Here is a 7,448-nt window from a genome sequence, read left to right as displayed (position 1 = left end):
TCATTATATATTTATGAAATCCAATTTCATAAATATATACTTTAGTAATTTCTTACTAAAGTGGTTAGACCTAACTCTCTGAATAATTGAACCCATTAAACTTATCTCAAGTGAATATTTTATATCTCCATCAAGAGACTATGAATTCCATCTTGAGAATATATGTTTCATCAACACTAAATGTGGTTGTCCAACATACTGAGATTTTGACCGTCACTTTAGATCTCACTCCTGATATATCAAAGCAACCTACACCTCATGATCAGGTCCATTATTCTCTCAGGATTAAGAGTTCATGCAAATAGAAGTCGTGAGATTTATTATTCATTTGACAGTTGTTAGGAGAATAATAAATCTCACAGCGGTCTTGTTCAATATGTTTTAACTTTTAAAACATATTAACATATCAACTAGAAGTCTCCACTTCCATGATCAAGACAAATTATCTTAGTTGATACGTTATAGTCTTCGCAGATAAAATGCCCAATTTCATCACTGACTACGAACTATAAATTTTGAATTTACAAAGAACTTGTGATTTACATCTTCTGTGACTTTTCACATAAATCACATACAGTACATCTCATGGACTATATGATAATGTCCCATATTCATGTTACCATTATTTTAGATAATAATAAAATAACTTTATCAATCACAATATTAAGTCATACATCATGTCATACATAATGTCATACATAATATCATACATAGCATCATACAATAGGATTTAAGGGCACTAATCCTAACATGACTCTGGTCCTCGGGAACCCTACTTGGTTCCCCTTCCTAGGTGGGACAATGTATTCCATCGTGCTAGTCTCCCGAGACGATGAGGAAGTTCTCGTCCATACCTTTGCTTGAGTGAGGTAGAAAGGAGATTAGTCTAACAGTGGGGATTCTAAACTTGATGTAGTATTTGGTTTTTTCCCCCTTTTTGGCAGTTGTACACCCAGTTTACGTTGTGTCATATAAGGTTGGTCCCCATTTTCCTATTTAGCATATCTATGCACCCGAGGACCCTAAAGATGTTTGGGGAGCATTGGGTGGGGGTTAGCCTATAGTTTGTTAAATAATCCCTAATAGCCCTTCCCATGAGAAGTTTCATCCCGCCTTCAATGAAGGCAATCATAGGAATAACCACGGATTCAGGGAGTCTGTTCAAGACCAACCACTCATCGTATTCACAATGTCAGATTTCAACACCATAAAGAATCCTATATTGTGCTCTAAAGATTGCCATAGCCTCAGGGTATACACTAACTTAGCATATCTACCCATGGAGTTTTATGGTGTAAGCTATTAAGCTTATGCAAAAATAAAAACAAGGGAATCAACACACCTACGAATAAAAGGAAGAATGCTCCTTGGGAGATTGCTTCAACTCAAATCGCTAGAACGTGAAAATGAGCCTCAGCCAACCCCAAGTTCTCCTTTTATAGGAGTAAAAAATGAGTGGTAAATTTCCCGCCCAAAAATGAGGGGAGATAGGAACCGTTGGATCCTGATCGAGCCGTAGGACGTGGGGAGGGGGGGCAAGCAGTTGCCAGACGCCATAAATGTGAAATCGTGGATTCCGAAGTGTTAGGAGCGTGCTAGAGACAGGTGAAAGGGTGTTAACACGTGGGAACACATGGTTCACCTACTTAATACTATTTTCCTTTTCTTCCTTGTTTTTACCCTCAGGCAGAGCCCCCCTTTGGTTGTCTAGTTCCCTCTCTTACAAATTCTTTGTTTTGTGCTACGGTCGAACTAATCCAGCCACTATTCTAAGTGGGCCTGGGCCACCAGATTTTTTGGTCCTTACAAGTACAATTACAAAAACTAATAATTATTAAGGTTAATTTGAATTGTTAAACAAAAAATTGTAAAGAGTAATGACATAAACTAATAGATAAAAGAATTATAAGCAGTAATAATAAATTTCACATAGCTTTTACTTTAGAGAACCCAAAATAAAAATAAAAATACAACAAGATTCTCAAAAAGAAAAAAAAAAATCAATCAAAATACAACGTTGTATTTTGTTAACAAAGCCTCGATATCGTTGACTACTAGACCTTTTTTTTGTATGACTTGGCCTCGTAGTAACCCCATCCATTTCATCTCTCCCTTCCTGTGATTTTTATGATGTTAATGGCCCAGTTCTCCTTAGGCTTCTGCCTCCTTCGAGCCCCCTTTAATAAAATTGAAATCTCACTCCTACTTGCCGAACAAAATAAAGATATAACAAAGCCAACTAGCAACAAAAACATATAAAAAAATGCCTGCTATATATAGGCTACAATGAAACATAATTATTTAAGTGTATTTGAGTCTCTTACACCCAGTATTGTACATTACATAAATATCACTTATTTTATAATTTAAATGTGAACATCATAAAAATGTGGACACTATATCCATTGAATGTGAGAATAATTACTGATTATTTAATTATTCATGACTTGAGAAAGTAAGGGTTTGTTCAAGAAGAATGCTTCCAAATTCCCTATTGCAAGTTCACGCATACTTGCGAGAGTCTCATGAGTAAATGCAGCTCTATGTGGCGACAGTACAACATTATCCAAGGCAAAGAGCTCTTTAGGAACATTAGGCTCGTTCTCAAACACGTCCAAACCAGCACCTCCTATGTCGCCTTGCACCAAACACTGCACCATTTCCTTCTCATCAATAATGGCTCCTCGCCCAACATTAATGATGACTCCCTCTTTTCCCAATGCCAATAAGACCTCCTTGTTAATTAGGTGGTGGGTTTGATCACTTAAGCCACAGCAAATGACAAGGGCATCGCTGTTAGTTGCAAGTTCAAAAACACTGGAATAGAAAGGGTATGAAAATGACGGTTTCTGCTTTCTTGAGTTGTACGAGATACTGCAGCCAAAAGCCTCAAACCTTGTAGCAACTTCTTGGCCAATGCTTCCTAGTCCAATAATCCCAATTCGCTTGCCTTTCAACTGTAATCATCAGCATTTATTCTTGCATTAGACTGTAGATAACAATAAACGGAGAGGTGATTGACATTATACCATGCACGTCCCTTGTTGGAAATATTTTAGCGAATTAATAAGTTTTGATACAATGAGAGGGTTTGGATCCACGTTCACGTCTGCGTTTCTCTTCATTGCGCGTTTTCAGCTTTTTTTTTTTTTTTTTTTTTTTCAGCCGCTGTTGTTGACCAATTCTCCTCATGAACAGTGCATCCGTGCACTGTTCATGGACCCACAAATTTCACTTTTCAGCAACTTTTTCATTAAAAATGGGTCCCACAGCACTATTTACACATTTGAAAATTATTTTGCTACAGTGTTTTCAGTTTTCAGTTTTCAATTTTCAGCAATAAGTTCTATCCAAATGGACCCAATAGATTATAACTTGAATAATTTGCAAAAAAAATCAAATAAAAAGAAGTTTAGAATGATCTCACAATGCTATAAAATTACGTTGCGAATGTGTTGTTCTTAAATGTTGATTCATGTCACTCAGAATAAAACTCAGTGCGACTAGTTTTCTTAATCAAATAACCTCCCAAGATTAGATTATAGCGTCAACTTTCATGATAGACGCTCTTTCACTTACAGAGGTTCAAGAACAACCTTCTAATATTGGCTTTCCTTGAAACAAATAAAACCATAGAAAAAATATGTGGGAGAGAGAGAATGGAAATTGTGTATTTGAAAAATATAAAGTAAAAGCAAATGACTTATAGGAAAGGGTGTTGTGTCAATATTATATATTCTATTTATGACAATAATGGTCTATAGTTATTGGTTACTAATAATCCATAAGGTCCCGATGGCTAGTTTACCCATAGTTGTGCAACGACTATTTTATCTTTTATTGCCCAACATCTAATAAATAAATAATAATAATAAAAGTGTTTGGAATATAGACCCACACCAACATTCCTAACACTAGCATGTTACAAGTCCAGATCATAAGAAAGGAAGGTTTCCAATGTGATCTTAATTTTCATGATTTGTTTGTATTACAGACGTAATAGGAAATAAAATATAGTTCTTCTATTAGATTAATTGCAATACTGGCCTCTTCAACCGCATTAAAAGTGAGTTTAGAGGGTCTTATTATTTTTTATAAAAATAAAAATTCTATTTTATTAGTTCTATTTTAAGTATGAAATGTGTGAATTATATTTAACTCAATTTGGTAAAGTCTCTTGTTAATTGAATAAGGAATTCAGGATCTATTGACACCAAAAACTTATTGGTATTTTCAAAGTTCAAAACCTATGACTTTTATACCAATAAACATGCCACCACTTATCTTTAAACTACCCCATTGGTCACTTCACGCACTCTCAAGTTAGTTAACAAATGCTTAGTTACTTTATTAAATGCAAGTTTCATGTATGCTAACGAATGCTCTTAGGACATTGGTTAAGAATCCATCTTAAGACAATTTTGACATCACTTTTATGAAAAATGAAAAAAGCTGTCAAAACATTAATTGCTTTTTTTTTTTTTCTTTTCCAATAAAAACTTTCTTTAAATAGGTTATTCACGAATACCCTTAAAGTATTCGTTAGCATTTCTCTTTTAAATATATATCATTGTCAGTTTCTTTAAGACATTTTTCTCTCTTCTCATGTGTCTGTGTGTTAAATACTTAGTATTCTTAAAAAAACAGTGAGTTAATCTCACATTGAAAAATGAGTGTAAGTTTAAAAAGTTTAAAATTTGTGCTGTGTATTTAAGAGTTAGGCCCTTTTATTTAGATATACATCACCATTATTTTTTAAAAAAACTTTCTCTCATCTCCCTGTGTATGTGTTAAATACTTAGTATTCTAAAAAAAAAAAAAACTCCTTGACCTCCCCTTTTTTTCAACGGGTCGTTGAGACCCCTGAAGTTGCTTTGACCTTGCGCTTTTTCGGCTTAAGAGATAAATGACTAAAAGAAAAAACTCCCTCCCCCTCCCCCCAAAAGAAAGTCCCATGATCATGTTTTTGTTTACTTTATTTCTTTTTTTTGTTATTAAATTTGTTCTTATATTTGATAAATTTTTGGATCATTTATTGTTTTGAAAACTTCATTGGTTTCATTGTGGTTTTCTTTTTTTCTTTTTACTGAACAATTATTTAATTATTTACATTGAAAACGAAATTTTTAATAATTTCATACCAAATATGCATGAAAATAGCTAAAATTTACTCTAGGAAATATCATTACCAAGTTATAGCTTTTTATAAGAGATAAAAAAAAATTATTATTTTTTGATATTTTTGTACATATCTAATATCAAACTACCTAGACAGCAATTATATATTTATAAAAGTTTTCAAAATGACTATATATCTAACATTAAACAAACTCTGCATATATATAACACTAATATAAATAGAGAAACCCTTGCACATGTAGGTCAACGGGCTAAAGCACTACGAATTAGATAGATGTCTTAAGCCACCGAATCAAGTTCGAGTTCAATTTTCGCCATATCACTAAAGCTCGAGAAATCACAAAACGAGCATCAAAATTGTGACATCTTAAAATATAGAGACCAAATAGAGACAAATGAACACCTTAGAACCGAGAGGAATAGGATAACTTGTTTTGCTAGCCCAAAGCCCTTGCTTAACATATCGATCAGCAACTGAAATTTTCCTAAGCACGTCAATGAGCAATCCAACAGCCAAATCGGCGACGTCGCAGGAAGCCACGCTTCCGGCATAAGCCACCGTAACTCCCCGGCGGCGACACTCGGACAAGTCAATGTGGTTGAGGCCGGAACTGGGGGTGACAACAAGGCGCAGTGAGGGAAGGTGGCAGAGGAAGTCAGCTTTGATAGGGGAAATGCCACAGCTTAGCATGGCTTGCACATTGCGTGCATGGGTGCTCAAGAATTGGTCTAGTGGGAGTGGTGATTCCCATGCTTTCAAGAAATGGACTTGTGTGAGCATTGGGATTGGTAAAGAGAGAAAGATTCCGGTGGACGAACAACCAACACTTGTGGGAGGTGACCATGAATAATTCCATGTGCCATTGGTGGTGAAGAGCTTTGAGGTATGGAAGAAAGAAAAGAAAAAAAGAGAAATAGATAGTGATAAAATGACACAATTTGCAAAAGTTAAGGTTGCTTGGTAAGTTGTTCTAATTATATTGCTTAAGTATTGTAAAAATATTTATTAGTAAAAAAATATTATAAGAATACATGTTGTCTTACTTAAATAACGAAAATTATTATTTAAACAACAAATTTCAACAACTATTCATCAAATAGTTATTATTTTGCTTGGGCAGAGAGCCAGTGTACTGTGAAATTTGTTTTTCTGTTTTTTTTTTTTTTTTTTAATCTTCAATTCTCATTCAACTAAGGAGAAGCAAGCTGACAGTATATGAAACAGGCAACTTTTTACAAGATCTGTACTATTGAAACAGAACTTTTTACAGCTCGGTGTATTTTGCATCTTTATGAACTACATAATTGCACACTCCACAGACCCACCTAAAGCAACAATTTGTTAGTCGTTTTTTTTGTTTTAAAATTTAAATTCAATTATCTTTCGTCTAAATTGTCGGTGGTGGACAATAAATAATAGAGTTTCACTAACGTATAGCTAAGGGCATATGTATGTTAGTAGGGTCCGGTTAGCATACCATTTTAAGAATTTTTTTTTTTTTCATAAAACTTTTCTAAAATAGTATATGTGAGGACAATGATTAGTACGGTCTGGTTAGTATACCATTTTAAGATTTTTTTTTTCATAAAACTTTTCTAAAATAGTATATGTGATGACAATGATTCCTAATCCGATTTAGATGGGCAACCAAGATTATTTCCGAGAATACACCTCAGACCTCGGGGACGAGCATTAGCTGAGTGAAGCGCATGAAGTTAAAATATCACAAAAGGAAGAAAACAGACTCGGCACAAAATACGAGAATAATGAAGGAAGAAGGGTGTAGAAACCATTCCCTCTGCATTAAATACAAGACAACCACTCCCCTGGCCACATTAATAAAGAAATGATCATGAACAGTGGTGGCACAGTTAAGATTGCAGGGTAAAAAGCTTACTAGTATGTTCCGGATGAGACAGAAGTCCTAGGAATGCAATCTTAGCCTTCCAAGTGTAGGATTAAGATGATTTGTGTTTAAATATAAAATAAAAATTAAAATCCATATGTAGGGAATTGGAAAAAAAGAAAGAAAGAAAAGACTTGTATAGACACTCGATTTTGCACCCATAATTTAATTAAGGAAGATGATTGAAATGACCATTCATGTACCCCGAAAATCATGATTGCATGACATACATTAATTCATTCATTGCATATCATAAAAATGATCTTGAGATTTTAACGGTCACAACAGTGTGTCCGGTTTCCAAATCGGACCATTGAATCGAAAGATATCGCATGATCAAGTTTGCACGATCAGCATGCATTGTGTCTAGGTAGAGTCGACCATGCATGATTGATTTAAATT

At 34.4% G+C, this 7,448-nt stretch overlaps 1 pseudogene; it reads right to left on the bottom strand.

The window, feature by feature from the left end:
• Positions 1 to 2,432: 2,432 nt before the first annotated feature.
• LOC142641766 (glyoxylate/hydroxypyruvate reductase HPR3-like) lies at positions 2,433 to 6,049 on the bottom strand (annotated as a pseudogene).
• Positions 6,050 to 7,448: the final 1,399 nt, after the last annotated feature.

This window comes from Castanea sativa, chromosome 6, assembly GCF_040712315.1.
Source record: "Castanea sativa cultivar Marrone di Chiusa Pesio chromosome 6, ASM4071231v1".
NCBI classification, from domain to species: Eukaryota; Viridiplantae; Streptophyta; class Magnoliopsida; order Fagales; family Fagaceae; genus Castanea; species Castanea sativa.
The sequence above is the reverse complement of the archived record's forward strand: the minus strand, read 5'-3'. Positions and strand labels throughout refer to the sequence as shown.